The 17598-nt window shown below is 34.0% G+C and overlaps 1 pseudogene; it reads left to right on the top strand.

The window, feature by feature from the left end:
* The first annotated feature begins 8537 nt into the window (after positions 1-8537).
* LOC103267180 lies at positions 8538-9390 on the top strand (annotated as a pseudogene).
* Positions 9391-17598: the final 8208 nt, after the last annotated feature.

Genomic DNA, 17598 nt, shown 5'->3' with positions numbered 1-17598 from the left:
CCCAGCAATTTGGGAGGCCAAGACGAGAGGATTGCCTAAGCTCAGGGGTTTGTGACCAGCCTGGGCAACTTGGTGAGACCACATTTCCATAATATATCAAAAAATGAGCCGCATGTGGTAGCATGCACCTGTAGTTTCAGCTACTTGGAAGGCTGAGGCAGAAGGATGCCTGAGCCCAGCAGGTGGACATTGGGATGGCCATGAGTGTGCCACTGCACTGCAGCCTGGGTGACAGAGTGAGACTCTGACTCAAAAACAAAACAAAACAAAAAACACAACAACAACAACAAAATGGTGGGCAACCACAATTGGGCAACCACAGACCTAAATCTGTGGTACATATCAAGCTATTACAAGTTTTTTGTTACATCATGACTTTCTTTACTTCTTGCAAGCACTTTCAGCATCACTAGTGGCAACTTCCTATGGGTCTCATGGTGTTATTCAAGATCTACAATATTGCACTAAGCATGATAAAAATACACAAGAAATATGAAATATCACTTTTTCTGTAATGTGCAATTTATTGGAGAAATGATCTGCTCATGTGGAGATCAAATGTCACAGGCTTTTTTGTGTGTGTGTGTGTGTGAGAAAGCAGGATTTATTGAGAGAAGAGCAAAGTTCTCACAATGGGAGGGTACTTGAGGAGGTTGCCCATCACAGGCATTTTAAACAGATACTTGCACTACTTGCGCTCACTACAAAAACAACAGGAGGTTGCTATGAAACTATTACAGTTGAACAATATGGACTGTAGCTAATTTTATACATTTTGATTCAGTGTTGTATTTTTGTTTGTTTATATTTGTCTCAACTAGTAATACTACTATGAGCAGTCTGCAAGTATGTGTTCAAGTTTGACTATTTTAACTTTTATAATAGATCTATATATTTTTATGGCAATAAATGATTAAACTAGTATCTACATATATTTTATGCATTCATGACATACCTAAATTTTCTTAATTTTTAACATTTTTTCAAATTTCTAAAAAAATTCCAATATATTTTTTTAAAAACAATCCATTTATCAATGAACCTATGCAGTTCAAACTCATTTATTTCAAAGGGTCCACTGTAAATACATCCTAACAAAAATTATGGACTTCTGAGTTAAATATAATATTTGAATCCTGGTTAGAATTGTTACTTCTGTTTTTCTTGGCACATTTCCTAAATGTTCTGATTTCCAGAATGCTTATCTGTATAATGAAGATAATAACACTTGTTCCTTAGTTTGCTTAATACATCCTAACAAAAATTATGGACTTCTGAGTTAAATATAATATTTGAATCCTGGTTAGAATTGTTACCTCTGTTTTTCTTGGCACATTTCCTAAATGTTCTGATTTCCAGATTGCTTATCTGTATAATGAAGATAATAACACTTGTTCCTTAGTTTGCTTTAAGGATTCAGGAAAAGAAACACTGAGGATAAAGCTTCTAGAATCATGCTAGACATAATAGGAGTATAGAGGAGGAAAAAATTTTCCACTACATTCTCAGGTTCAGTGACTGGAGGCTGTCAGCTAAACTAATAAAAGACTGATTAACAGGATAAAAGGCATACAGATTTTACTGATATTTTTATGTGTGTGAGGACTCCACAGAAAGAAGTGAAAACCCTAAGAAGTGGTTTGACTTAGAAACTTATATACCATTTTAACGAAGGGTGACAAATTACATATAATGACAAAACAAAGGAGAACCATATTTGGGACTTGGGAGTAGTAAATTGTGGGAAAGGTCAGTATATGAGGAAGTTAATGGAATAATTTTTTAATAAGCTTTGTTTGTGCAGCCTCATTCCAGTGCTAACTTTTGTGTCTTTCTTGTGAGAGAATTTATGTCAGTCTTTATTTCTCAGAATGTTCTGCTTTTAGTAAAATAATGAAAGCCCCAAGAAGAATTCCTTCTGTATCGGTTAATTTTCAATTCCCTTCAGCTCAAAATAATCTGTATACTAAATTGGCTTAAGTTGGGGTAGCCTATTCTGAATATCTTCAAGAACAAAATGATTTTTTTCCTCAAATTCAACAGAATAAAATTTAATTTTAATATATGAATACCTGATAATCTCATAATCATTTTAATATATTTTCTTTGATTAAGAGAAGAATTCATTGGTTTGTTTTTTGTATTAGACATTTAGATTATTTCTTCTGTTTATATTCTTTTTCAATTTTTCATTTTCTGCAGTTCTATCCCTGATTTATTGGCATTTTAAAGATATTTGCATACCTTGTATAGTACCAGAATAATTATTTTTTTCTTTACAGATGAAAAATGAATTCATTAGAGCAGAGTTTGCTACTGATTTTGTATGAACTCATATTCATAGACATACATTTATATTTTTGTCATAAAATTAAAAATTATTGTTTGAAGTAGGCTTCACTTTCTTCATCTATAAATTGCAGTTTGTATTAAATTATTTTCAAAGACTGAATCATGTGAAGAGAAGATATTATTGATACTCCTTTCTGGAATGCTAGAGAAATTGTCATTTTTATAGTCATTTTTATTTCAATAGCAATTACCTTTTTTTTTTCTGGTTATAACTAGGTAGATTTTTTTTGCAGTATATTGTGACTTTCCTTTTATCATAATTGTAGAATGAGCAAGAAAATAAAGTTTAGGGTGGAGCCCATACATTGGTTTACTTTCCCTACCGTTAGATATCATTTAGTCAGTTTTACAGAGAAAAAAAAAAATATTTGTTTAAACTATCATATATGTCTAAAAATTTTTGAATTCAGAATTATTGAAACTTAGATGAAGCAGAAATTTTAAAAGCAATGAGCTTATTACTAATACTTTCTAAAGCAAAAGTTATTCAAAGGGTAATTGAAAATAAATTACAAATTTTGATTCTAATATATATAGTTAATTGGTTAAAGATTTCTATAACATGTAATTTATTTTGAAGTGGGAATTTTACTTATAGTTCCACACCAAAACAACAACAACAATGGCAACAACAACAACAAAAAACAGGTGGTGTGTCAAAACTTGGGCTAATATAAAAACAAAATCTGAGACAGATTTGAGTGCAGGTCATTTATGAAGGAGGCCTGGAGAAATAATAACTGTAAAGATTGAGGGAAGATTGAGGAGTTGAACGGCAATTTAATAACATCAGGGACCCAGAAGTTCACATGAAAACTTTTGACCTAAGATGGCCTCTCAGAGAAACTCTTAGTTGTGGAATAAGAGGAGCCAGATCTTATAATTCTCTATTGACCAGGCATTGAATGTTGGCTGCCTTCTGTGGGGACTTAACTATGAGTAAAGCATCTTCTCACTGCTGAGGTAAATTTCTTGAGGGAGACACAACTGTGAGTCATTAGTGATCACATTATGTAGTCAGTGGAGAAATGAGAGCCTCAGTTCTGAAGAGGAATCTTAGTATATCTTTGACCCTAAATAAAAGCATTAGAATGAGTCCATGTACAGATAGATGGCTTTTTCTTGGCTTTCTTTTTATGTCATTCTTTCATAGACATTCTCTAAAAAAAATCATAATTATTTAAAATGTGGACAGTCAGACAAACCTGAATTTTAATCACTTTTTAGAGGTATGCTCTTAGCCAAATGATTTTGTTTTTCTAAGCCTATTCTGTAAAAATAAATTTGTATGATATATATCTTAGAGTATTTTTGAGAGGTTGAAACAAGATGGTAGATGTATAACTCAGCCCAGTGACTAGAAGTTAATTTGTTCTCAGTAAACTACTATAAATTGAAGAAGTTCCCTGTGCATGTACAACTATAACATTTAGCTAAATAATAGTAATAATTCTTAACTTTTTACTGAGCATTTACAAGTGACAGTCATCATTTTAATTGTTTTACATATGAAAATTTACTTTATCCTCACAACAAATCTAAAAGGTAGATGCTAAGCTCGTTTCCACTATTCACATGAATAAACTTGGGCAAAGACTGGTGGCAGTCTCACAGCTAGTAAGTGGTGAAGATAGAGTAAAAACGGAGGTAGGCAAGCTCCAAAGCTTTAGGCTAATGTGCACAGGTATATTCTCCTCTTTATGTATATTAAATTTGGTAGGACGCCTTATAAAATGGGGGACAGTGATTATGTGAATATAAACATTGAGAAAATTTAAGTGATGACATTGAATTGGTTTGTAAGAAAAGAAAAAGGGGGCTACAAAATATTTGTGATAGCATAACATTATATTTGTTATATACCAAGAATACAAAGAATGGTTGTGGGGGGTGGAGATTACAACAAAGGTTAAACCACACCTGGATCTATCCTGGTTATTAGGACTACAGATTTATTTTATGCTTATAAGAATAAGCCACATGAGAATGGAACTTCTGTTGAATAGCTTTCATATTGGAATACTTGTTTGTACTTATCCTACCTCCCAGAGTTTTGCAAAGACTTTCTAATGTGTAAATATAGACAGAAGAATCGCGTTAATGAAATAAATTTCTATATTCTTAACTTCCTCAAATCCTCTCTCTTACATTTCTTACAGAGTGTATACCCTTATACATTGATGCCATCAGCTGCTTCTTTCTTAAATCCTCTTTCATGTTATCTCTCTTCTACCATCATTCCTAGGACCATTGTTCCTCAGCGAAAAAGGAACCAGTGGTACTAGTCAAATAGAAAGTTCTAAAAACTCCTATTGGTCTTAGAAAGCCCATGAGCCTAATGACTGGGCAACAAATTCTTTAATAATTCAGTTGTTTGTAATTCTTTGCTTTGACAAAATTAAGGAAGCACCTAATCAGTTTGCCAGCTGATTGATCACAAAATAATTTTTAATGATAAATAACCATGTTACTTTTGGTCAATAACTCAAAATAATTCGGGGCTTTGAAATTTAATGAGAAATAAATAAATATTAGGGTTTTATTTTATTAAATTTTACTTTATTCATTTTTCCCCCCAGAGTTTCTTCCTGACAAATTGCAATTGATCCAGTATTTCAAATCTTATTCAGGAACCAGACTATTTGCATTTGAACCATGTTCATACAAATTACTAGCAGTATGAACTTGTGTAAGATATTTCACTTCTGTGTGCCTTATTTTATGTTCTGTAAAATGAAGATAATAATAGTATCTATCTCAAGGGTTTGTTGTATAAAAGTAAAGTTTGTATATCTAAAACTTGCAAAATATATTTGGGTTATACTTAAAGCTAAATAAGGGTTAGTTACTTTTGTTACCATTGTAATTATTACAATTATTGATTGAAGTATTAAAATTATTGATTATTACAATCATTGTAATTATTATTAATTATTGTTGGGCTCATAAAGCCTTTGGTTTGCAGAATCATTTGAGAAGGTTTATGCTGTTCTTTGCATTTATCTTATTTTCTTGAGGAATTATCTGTTTCAAAAAATTACGTTTTTAAGGCATGGATCTCTAAAACTTTGTGTGACTTAGAATCATATGAATTTTAGGTAAGAAACAATTATATATAACAAATAAACCAAGTATAAAGGCCAAAAAATATCTAAAATAACATTATTTTCTTTATAATCTGATTCTTTATTTTCTTGAATCCTTCTTTAGATGAAGAATAAAATGCTTTGTCAATAAATTATTTTTTGGACTGAATTCAGTGTTGCAAAATATGATTGTTTATATAAAAAATAATCCCCCAAACCCTTTGTTTTAACAGTTTAACTAATTGTGCAATAATTGTATGAATGTATCCATAAGCTTAGAGATGGAATAAGAAAATAAAGAAAAATCTGAAATTAACAATTACTTAGATACTCACCCAGCAAGTTATGGATGTTGACAGCTGATAGATTGTGCTACAAATCAAGCAGTGGCGTTTTGTGTTAATGTGCCACTTGGCGGTTATACTCTAGCAACTTCTACATGTATGTCCTCATGAAGTCCCTAAAGAATTGATATTCATCACAGAGGGCATCCTGAGCTCTTTAACTGGTACTTAGATGGTTGTTATGAGTTGCTTTCCTATTCTCATCTTTCATTGTGTGATGAAGACTCTAATCACTGAATTGAATAACTGTAAGTACAGTAACCAAGTGATTTTAAGTGAATTTAATTTGTAATAAAAATAAATGTGTATACTTTTGTATTCATTGTGAACCTCTCTATATAAAGGAGTATACCACGAAATGTAGTACTTTCAACAGTCCTTAATGCCTACCACAATGTATTGCAAGTGTTAAACTGCAGTCTTCAAGAATCATATTTCTTTTTTCTCTCTCTCTCTTACACACACACACACACACACACACACACACACACACACACACACACACTTTTTATTCCCTGGCTATACTTTTCTCATGTGCTACAATTTTAATTAAAAAATAAATTGTTTGCTTCAAGCTGGTCAATTGCTTAGAAAATGCTAATTGTCTAGTGAATATTCAGAGGTCACATAGTTAATTTATCTAACTCTGTACTAAGAACAATTTACTGTGGATACTTTCATCTCTGTCCTTTAAAATGTCATTCTATCTAATTGAAAAACATTAGAACCCATAAAACTTAGAGCTTCTGGGACTATGGAAGCGTAACTTGTTTGGATTAATAATATTTCTAAAAAATATTTAGTAGTTGTCAATTCATGAAAATTTTTATTTGTTAGAGTTTTTAAAACAAAACTGAGTGAGATACTTAACCATTAATCTACCTGACTAAAATGTTGTGATGGGCTATAATGGATCATTCTGGACTTGAGTATTGGTGGTAAAGTCATTCATCTGCAAAATGCACATCCTTGAATAATAGGCAATAGAAACCCGATGAATGTCCTCAGCCCTTCTACAGAAAATAATGTCCAATGAAGAAAATGTGATCAAATGCTACAGTTAGTATTTTATATGTGGAGACAAATATTTAAATGAATGCTGAACATAGCCAGGAGCTGACTAGGTTCTACTGGTTCTAAAGATTCAATGTCTCAATATTCATTTACTACAGAATGAGGTTAATAGGATTCTAATTTTAAAACCACACAAACTTAGAACAAAAACAAAATGTTTGCTTTTTTATGCATAGAGTACCTAGGGAATTTGTTAAAATGCATTTTCTTAGAAATCATAGGCATATAATTTGATTCACTTGACCTCAGGTGGGACTCAAAAAGCTGCATTTTAATATTATTCCATCAAGAGACTCTGGAGCAGCTGGTCTATAAATTGTTGTTGATTAAATATTTTTCCAGATTAATAATGTGTTTCTTATGAAACCTATTACACTAAGGGCCTGTAACCTTAGTACTTAAGACAGTGTCTGGCATATACAACTTTCTCTATAAATATTGCCGATTGAGTAAATAAATTTGCATCTAATTTTTGAATATTAGTTTTTTCTAAATTAATTAAAAAATGTAAACTCTAATCATTTTGTAAAAACTTCTAAGTCAGTTGTTAAAAAGTACAAATAATGTTCAAAAAATAAATCACATTTTTGGATTCATAATGAAGAATTAAACTTGGCCTTGCTCATAATTTCACAGAGCTTGATAATATGCTCAAGGGCTTCAAATAATTGGGGATGATAATGGTGTTTAAGAAAGATTCCAACATACCCATCTCAAGAATAGAGGCAAGATCAATAAAGTAAATCTTTGAAAAATTAAAAGGCTAATATTCATTTAAATGGGAAGTTTTTATGTTAACAATTTTGCTGCCAGAGTTTTTTGAAGGTCAAATAGACATTCAAAAGTGATGAGATAATCTAGACTATAGATTTTAATAATTGTTATCCTCCAAGCATGTAATACTCCAGTTCAATTATTTTTCTCCCACCATCTGCCCAGAAGTTTGTAGCAATGCATTCATAACTGGAAACATAATTTTCTTTTTGAGAGATTTAATTTTTGTAGCCAGAAAGAAAGATAAAAGAGGGCATTGAGAGAAAAGATGTTCTGCTTTTCAGGTTCATGCGCTGAATGCTTTTCACATTTCAGTGACAGGATAGGTTCGAATTTCTTTGGCCACATGTACACAACCCAAACTGGAGAATAACACCCCTGCTTGAATTGTCAGTTCTGAAGATCTACTAAATAAACAAGTTATTGCGGCCTTAAAGGAAATCTACATATCACATCTTCAAACTAATGTGCTCTAATCATACAGTAAAAAAAAAAAAAGTGATATTACAACTTCATTACAGTAATTTCATGGGTCATGCTAACTTTTGGGGAAAGAATGTTATGGAGTCATATTTATACATTTGGTATTTATTTATTTATTCAAATATACACATTCTCTGGCTACTCCAATTCATGCTCTTGCTCTGCTGCCTGTCCACACCACATCTCCTCACCGGGGATGATGACACTGTTGCTCTTGTCATTGATAGTGGCTCTGGCATCTGCAAGATGGCGATGATGCCCCAGGGCTGGCTTCTTTTCCATTGTGGGCTGTGCATGGCATCAGGGTGTAATGGTGAGAGTGAGCCAGAAGGACTCCTATGTGGGTGATGAGGCTGAGAGAGAAGAGAAGAATTCTCACCCTGAAGGACCCCATTGATCATGGCATAATCACCAACTAGGAGACATGGAGAAGATCTGGCACCATACCTTCTACAAGCTACATATGGCACCTGAAAAGGACCCTGTGCTGCTGATCATGACTCCCTTGAAACCCCAAAGCCAACCATGAGAAGATGACCCAGATCATGTTTGAAACCTTCAACACCCCAGACATGTACATGGCCATCCAGGCTGTACCATCCTTGCAGCCTCTGGCCATACCACTGGGATTGTGATGGACTCTGGTGGTGGGTCACCCAAACTGCCCATCTGCAAGTGGTACACCCTCTCCCATACAATCCTGTGTCTGGACCTGGCCTGATAGGATTTGACAGACTACATCATGAAGATCCTCACCGAGCCCGGCTACAGCTTCACCACGACAGTCAAGTGGGAAATTGCTTGTGTCACCAAAGAGAAGTTGTGCTGTGTTGCCCTGGACTTCAAGCAGAAGACGGACACAACCACATCCTCCTCCTCCCTGGAGAAGAGCTACCAGCTGCCTGACAGCCAGGTGGTCACCATCCACAACAAGTGCTTCCGCCATCCCAGGCTCTTTTCCAGCCTTCCTTCCTGTGCATGGAATCCTGCAGCAGCCATGAAATCACCTTCACCTCCATCATGTTATGAAAATCTGCAAGGACCTGCCAACACAGTGCTGTCTGGAGGTACCACCTGGACCCAGGCATCCGCTACAGGAGGCAAAAGGAGACCACTGAGCTGGTGTCAGAACAACGAAGATCAAGATCATCGCACCCCCTGAACACAAGGACTCCATGTGGATTGGGGGTTCAGTTCAGGCTTTGCTGTCCACCTTTGAGCAGATGTGGATGTACCATGAGTTTGCCTCCTCCATCAAGCAACACAAGTGTTTCTAGGCGGACTGTGACTATCATGTTGCACCCTTTCTTGACAAACCTAACATTCCCAAGAAACAAGATGAGATTGGTATGGCTTTGTTTTTGTTTGTTTGTTGTTGTTGATTTTTTGTTTGTTTGTTTTTTGGTTTTGGTTTGCTGACTCTGGATTTGAAAACCTGGAATGGTGAAGGTGATAGGAGTTGGAGCGAGCATCCCCAAAGTTCTACAGTGTGGCCAAGGACTTAGATAGTATATTGTTCTCTTTTTAAAATAGTCATTCCAAATATCACAAGATGCATTGTTACAGGACATCTTTGACCTCCCAAAAGTCTTTCCACTTATCGCTAAGGAGAGTAGCCCAGTTCTTTCTCCATCCACAGGGGGAAGTTGAAAGCACTGCATTTGTGTAAATTATGCATTGCAAATTTTAAAAGTCTCTGCCTCAATACTTTTTATTTTGTCTTATTTTGAATGATCAGTCACCGTAGCCCCCCTTTTTGTCACAACTTGAGATGTATGAAGGCTTTAATGCTCCCTGGGAGTGGGCGGAGGAATGGAGGCAATGGGGTTACCTGTGCACTGACTTGAGTTCGGCTCTATAAAAGTGCACACCTGAAAAAGCAAACAAACAAAAATACACTAACAGAGTACTTTTTTGTACGTTTTTTGTCTGGAAGATGGGGAGATGATAATAATAGCAGGTTGGTAAATTAAAACACTAGAAGCAAATCCATTCAAATATTTTAGATTTTAAAGGAAATATGAGCTATCTTACATAGATAACATATTTCTACCACAAAATCAACATTTGTGATGTAAATTATTTCACTTATTTTGCTTAGTTCCTAAGATCTCCTTATAGTTCTTGCAATTATTTTTGGATCCTGTGAGAAATAAACTCATCTGTCCAAAATCAAAGGATGGACACAGAGACATTGTGCAGCAGAACTTTAATGATGGTCTTGCAAGATTGCGTGTCTTTTGGACAGGTACACAGAAGCATGAAGAACCAGCACTTTTATCCCTAAAACTTAGGTCCCTCTCCTGGTTCCTCATAGGAGAAATACTGCAGAAGTTACAGGCTTTCCAATATGATGCCTATGTGACACATTTTGATTGACTTACAGAATCATCTTATTTGCATGTCTTATTTGCCAGTTGGCTTACAGAATCATTTTAATTAAATCCTGCCAAAAGTTTAAACATGAAGTTGGTCAAAGTAAAACGCTGGGAAAAGGAAGCAAAAAGAAACAGGAAGTGCATCAACAGAAGAGAAGTACAAAGCATTTAGGCACCATCTTAAGAACCCAAGTTAAGCTAGGCTCCAATTTGGAAATAAATCACCATTCTTATTTCTCACAAGCCTACTACAATCTATTTTATTGCAGAAGCCAGTTCTGAGAAAATAACTATCAACTGTCACAAATTTTAAAAAAGTCACCCTGGCTAGGACATTCTTTGCCTTTTTTGTCAATTCTTTGCTAAATAAGTAATTGCAAATATGTGCACAAAACTGAAACAAATCATATATGTATATATATATAACTTGGAGAAAATATACTCCAAATAGTAATGAATATTTTAATTCTCTAGCATCTCTTAGTATGTTAGTCCATGGATCTATTAATTCATCTTTCTATGTCAAGTAAACTATGAAAAATCTTAGAACAATTACTACATTTTGAGTATTCCATTAACAACCATAATTTATTACAACATATTGCATATTTTATATCTTTGAAAAAATGAGTTTTTAAAAATTATTTTTAAAAAGACTATATTACCAACTTTAAAAAAATATTTTCATCCCAATTATAGGCAAACATGGACTATTTTATTTATGTAAAAAGCATGCATAATAAACCTAAATTCCTACTTAAAACAATCTGCAATTTCATAAACTTAGCATTATGTCTAACTAAAGATAAGAAAGCAAATCAGTGCTACAAATATTCTAAATATTGTGCAGCAAACTATAGAACTTCCATGCTATGGTGCATATGATAAAGTAAAAAATATATTTTACTCCATCTTGTTCTCAAAATGAAAGTTTCACACTGTTGTATTTTATCTCTTCAGTTGTAATTCTAGCAGAAACGGTCGCCTCTTCTGAGTGTGGCCTTTGAATTCACCCAGGCTCAGCTGGACTTACTCTCAGTAACCCAGGAGAAACTAGCACTTCAAATAACTAAAAGAAACAAAATTTTCACTTGAACTCACCTGTGTGCACAAAAGCAGCTTTTCCCCCTGTTAAGCAGACATTTCTATGAGATGACAGGCATATCACCCAGCGACTCAAATACTTCAAAGTCTTTTTGCAACTTGAGGGACATCTGAAAAATTTTAATGTGAAAGTCATAATATCTGGTTTCATCAACAGTTGGTCATATTATGCATGTAATCATGCTGAAGTATTTGTTCTACTGTTGAAAACAAAAAAAATATGACATGGAGCTAAACAATGGAATCTAGTAATTTGCCTTTCATTTATAAAATAAACAGAAGAAATTTTGACTAATGGAAAAAAAAATTAACAAGTCATTTAAATGGTTTATTTTCATATCATTTTTATATAAAAATAAGCTTGTATATAATTTTTTTTTATAGGCATTGCAGGGTCTTGAAAAGGTGAAAAGTATATGCAGAAAATTAGCCCTGATAGGTAGCTGCTCTTTAGAATAATTTGAGAAGTGCTTAAGCTATTGATGCCTGGGCCTCATCCTCACAAATTTTATTTGATTAGTCAAAGTAAAGCAGATATTCAGGAATTTAAAATACTCCCCAGGTGACTTTATTTTATAGTCACTGCTGAGAACTATGCTCTAGAATGAAAATCAAATAAAGCAAAGCAAATGATTCTAATGTTCTCTCCTTACCAAACTGTCATGTATAAATGTATACTAGTTGCTTCTTTTAATTTTAGCATTGTTGTTGTTTAATGCTGTTGTTTAGTAGTAGTGGTGTTTTAGTGTTGGCTTTTAATTTTAGTATTGTATCTGTTATTATAAAATTCAGTTTACATGGGACAAAATTGATAAATTTCTAATATTTTTGGGTTACATATGGAGCAAATATTTCATTCAATTTCTTTTCTTTTCTTTTTTTTTTTTGAGTTGGAGTCTCACTCTGTCACCCAGACTGGAGTGCAGTGGCCACTCCCGGCCACCGCAGCCTCGACCTGTTGGGCTCCAGCGATCCTTCCGCCTCAGCCTTCCAAGTAGCTGGAACTACAGGTGCGCTCTACCACACCCGGCTGATTTTTGATTTATTGTAGAGAGGAGGTCTGGCCAAATTGCCCAGGCGGGTCTCAAACCCGCGGGCTCAGGCAATCCACTGACGTCAGCCTCCCAAAGGCGCAGGCTTACACGCTGAGCCACCGAGCCCAGCTTCCTTCAATTTTTAAAAGGTGAAAGATTTATACAGTCTGAAGCAGAACCAGAGTATTCGCTCAATTTTTATAGTCAATCCTTTAAGTTTCTAAACTATGTGATATATTAATATTTCTTTTATCAAAAATAAAAATAAACTGAGTAGAATTTGCAAATATAGCTAATGAACAATAGCCAATGATAACTGTATTAGCTTGTATGCACAATTTTAATAACAATGCTATTTTCTCTCTGTGAATAGTTTGTTTATATCGCTTTTTTTTCCTCTAGGTTACCCCCACATTTCCTGTTTCCTTTTAAAACAGAGTGTAATTTGAAATACTCATAGTGGAAGCAAGGGGACAAAAATGTCTCTTTATGACACATTTTTTTCCTCTAATTACATTTTCATTTCATTTACATTTTCATTCTTAAGAGTCTTGGTATTCTTATATGAAGACTGAATGTCTGTTACTTGAATATATTTAGCTCAGTATCATATAATGGTGCATTTTACTTTGAAATATTTTGATAATTAAAGTTTCAATGGGTGATTTCTTAAATTTATGAACTACATTATCATTTTATGTACATTTTAATTTACACCCTGAATTAGTAGCTTGTATTATTGTCATTAAGAAAAAATAGAAAAAAACTAGCAATTATAAAGAGTATCAGTTGATGTAAGCATTTTTGTTAGCCTTGAAGCAGTTTTGATAGTTTTATTGTCTTAATCAACTTAGTCAACTCTCTTTATTGCTCTTTGGAGGTAGTAGTTTTGAACACATGCTGGGCGTTAGTTCACCGGTGCCAAATTAAAAATGATAATTCTCATGCGTGAAATAACTGTATGGACTAATGACCAAATATCTTTATAATGTGAGCCACTGTTACAGCAGGTGACTAAACAATTAGATTCCATAATATAATATATCCCAAAAGTAAAAAACAAAAAAAATACTCATGATGCTACCAAAGCAACATTAGGAAGAAAATAAAATATATGTTAATAATTAATACATGCTGAAGATTTAATATTTGATTGTAAATAGTAAAAATAAGATACCCTATCCTAAATGTTAAATTTCACAGGTATTCATGAAATATATACTTATTGTGCATGCATGAGAAAACTGAAAATGTACTTAAAGGACCAATATTATTTGAACACGACATTTTAGAATTGATAGTCATTATTCAGAAGATTTATATTTAGTAAGTGTACTCTTGGGAAGAAAAAGCCTTAAAATTAAGAGTAATTATAGGAAATAAATTTCAGAAAAGAGAGTCTTGGGAGGTAGGCAAAGCATAGATCATAAAACATCTTATATACAAAGCTTGACTTTGAAATTTATCTTGAAAGCAAAGAAGAGTCACATAATAAGCTTTATATCATATAGGGAAATTACTTTTGCAGCAATATGGAAGATACATTTGAAAAAGGCTAATATATTAACTCGGAATCTTCTATAATAATTTAGCTAAAATTTTAGATACACAGGTAGATATAAATGAAGATGAGAGACCATTTTAAACTACTATGTAGAAATTAGATGTACATAATTTTGCAGCAAGTTAGAAAAGGCATGAGAGAAGAAGAAAACACTAATGTGATACAGCAGATATTAACTTGCACATATATGCAAATAATGATTTCACTAAGTGATTGAGTACTACAGAAGGAGAAGCATGCATTGAGGAGTGTAATTTAGAATCTTCTTCTCAGAGTGTTGCAATGGCCAACAGCCTTAACATCAGTTTGTTAGAAGGGCACAGTTTCAGACTCCCGTGTGATTTATTATATCAAAATATGTATTTCAGCACAAGCTTAAGTGCATGTATTTTTAATGTGTTTAAATTTGAGTTGCTTATGTAAGGGTAGATGCATCATAAGAAAGGTACAGAAATTAAAAACACAAATATGAATACCAGTGAGGAGTCACAGAATCAAAATATAAATTTAAAATACTTCAGAAAAGAGCCATGTAAGAAAATAAAACGTTCAAAGAAAACATGTAGGAAAAAAAAGTGGATTTTTGGAGTGTCAATGTGCAAACAGAAGTTAGATGAAGAAGCAGTGAAGTAAGCTCAAAAGAAAGAACCTCTAGAAAGAAACTAAGACTAGAATCAAGTTAGACAATTCACAGACACAAGGAAGTCTTAATAAGACTGACTTTTTTTTTTAACTATGCGAGAGTGTGAAAGCCATTCAGATTTGACAATCCAAGGGTTATTGGCAGATGAAAAAAAGAAGACAGCAAATACAGATGAACTTTTCAAAAAACCTTGTTTGTGCCTTAAAGAGAGAGGTTACATTGTGGTCTTAGGGTGTAGCAGACAAGTTGTAAAATGCTTCCAAAAGATCTCTACCCTTTTATAATGCCCTATCGCTTGAATGTGCACTGGCCTTATTGACCAATTTTTAATGAATAGAATTTGACTGAAGAAAAGAGATGCCAATTTTGAGATTAGATTACTAAAATGATGGCTTCCATTTTTGGCTTCCTCTTCTGCTCTCTTGTTCATTTTCTTCATGGCAATCCAACTGCCATTTTGTAAACTGCCCTCCATAGAGACCCAATTGACAAGAAACAGTCACCTGTGATCTGAGGCCTGCCAAGAGTTAAGTGGTGGAGCTTTGAAGTAGAATCTACCCCGTCAGAGTTTTGAGATAACTGCAACCCCAGCCAACATCTAAACTGCAGACAAGTTAGAAACCAGAGGCAGAATCACCCACTCAGCTGCACCTATATTCTGACCTATTCAGAAACTGTGAGGTATCAAATGCATATGTGTTTTTAAGCCAGTAAGATTAGGGGCATTTTTTAATGCAGTGGTACCTAGAATTGGGTTGCATTCCTAACACAAATGCAGAAGTGACATTGGAGCCAGAGTGTGGCCATTGAGAAGAGTGCTTATGAAAGCTTGAAGTACATTGAACACACCATTAATAGAATTTAGGGTTTTAAGAAATAAGTGAGGATGACGACTAAGGAAAATATTGAAAGTGTAGGAAAGGCCATTGCTGTTATGTAGTGGGATAATAATAAACAATATCACTGCAATTACCAGGAAAGCATAACATGTACTTAATGATCTGGGTTATCTATTTGCTAGTAAGAAAAATAAAAAACCAGAACTTGATGGTATTGAAACAATTAGGTGCTAAAATTAAGTAGCTTCAAAAGATCAAATCTAGGCAAATACCAAGAATATATATTATGAAGCTGAAACTGAATATGTGATTGTGAAATCTCTTCTTAAGGCTTCAGAAGCATCAAAGCTGGTGTGAGAGTTAATTTTCTGTGTCAACTTGGAGGATGCTTTTGGATAGGATCAACATTTAAATCAGTGAGGTTTGCGTAAGATTGCCTTCCCTAATGTGAGTGGGCCTTGTCTAATTAGTTGAAGATCTGAGTAGAACAAAATCTATCAATCTCAAACAAGCAGGAATTCTACCAGCAGATGCATTTGTACCATCAGCTTTCCTGGGTTTCCAGACTGCCAGGCCACACTGCAGATTTTGGACACCCCATTCTCCAAAATCATGTGAGCCAAGAGCCAATTCCTTTTAAGAAATCTCCTATATTGACACATATCCTGCTAGTTCTGTTTTACTGGAGAACCTGGCTAATACAGAAAATGTCTCAGAGTACTGTTAAGTCAAATAAAAGACTCTTGAAAGAGATTAAGGGCATTCTACACAAATCCTCTCAATCTGAAAAAAGGGTCTCTGTAAACTGTGAGGGGTTCTTCTCAGTCTTCTCAACAGGAGCCAAAAGTGGAGGCAGATTTTTGAAGAAAGTTTATTGTGTGCTTTTTGTCTAATGGAGTGAACCCTAAAAAGGTTTATAAAAGACTTATAAAGCCCTTTAATACTTATATATGTAAACAAACAAACAAACAAAAAACACAGATTGAACTGAAAAAGAGGTATTTGGATCCCCAAACTTCCACAGTTATAACTTTGAGAGCAGAAGCAAGAGCTCAGAGGCAGAGTGAACTTGGAAACTGGCCCTTACTAAGTACAGCTTTGAGAGATTGAGCAACAGACTTCTAGCCAAGTCACATTTAACTTCTGACTCAAAAAACTGTGAGATAAACTGTTGCTATTTTAAGTGATTAAACGTTGTAACAGCAGAAAATTACTGACAGAAAGGGAGAGGTGGACATTAAGCAACATTTTTGTGTAAATGTGAGTTTATAGGAGAAGGAAGAATATTTATTGGTGGGATTTAGAAGATGAGTACATGTGGAAAGGCCAAAAGTGGATACTAAGACAGTCTAGTGAGAAAGGAAGAAAAATGGGATTGTATAGAGCTAAGAAGTCAAGAGAATGAAATATTTAAAGGTGAAGATGAAATATTTAAAGGTGAAGTATTTAAAGGTGAAGGTGGCAGTTTGAAAGGCAGACTGTGATGAAAGATTATTTAGAACAAATCAAACATAATATATCAGGTGAGAAAGTGAGAAGCTGAATATAGACAATTATTTAAATAATTTTAGTTGGAAAGGGGACTAAAACCAATAGGGCAATAGCTAAAAAGGAATGTGAGGCCAAAATATACTTTTATCCTTATTGGAGGTTCTAGCCCATATTTACATGATGAAGGAAATTATGGAGGGGTAAAAATCAAGAATGCATAAGGGTGAAATAAAAAATGCATAAGGGTGAATAATTGAAGGACATATACTGAAAAGCCAAAAATAGATGGGATTCAGAGTCGGGTAAAATAGATGCCTGTGATAGCCAGACATAAATTTGTAGTCATAGGAGGGAACAGAGTATGTATATATAGATGGAGATCAGTTGGTAGATTTGATGTAAGAATAGCAAAATATTTTCCAAAGAATATTC

The sequence above is a fragment of the Carlito syrichta genome, unplaced genomic scaffold (assembly GCF_000164805.1).
Source record: "Carlito syrichta isolate Samal-C Ts95f unplaced genomic scaffold, Tarsius_syrichta-2.0.1 Scaffold308026, whole genome shotgun sequence".
NCBI lineage: Eukaryota > Metazoa > Chordata > Mammalia > Primates > Tarsiidae > Carlito > Carlito syrichta.
This window is presented reverse-complemented; position numbering and strand designations above follow the sequence as displayed.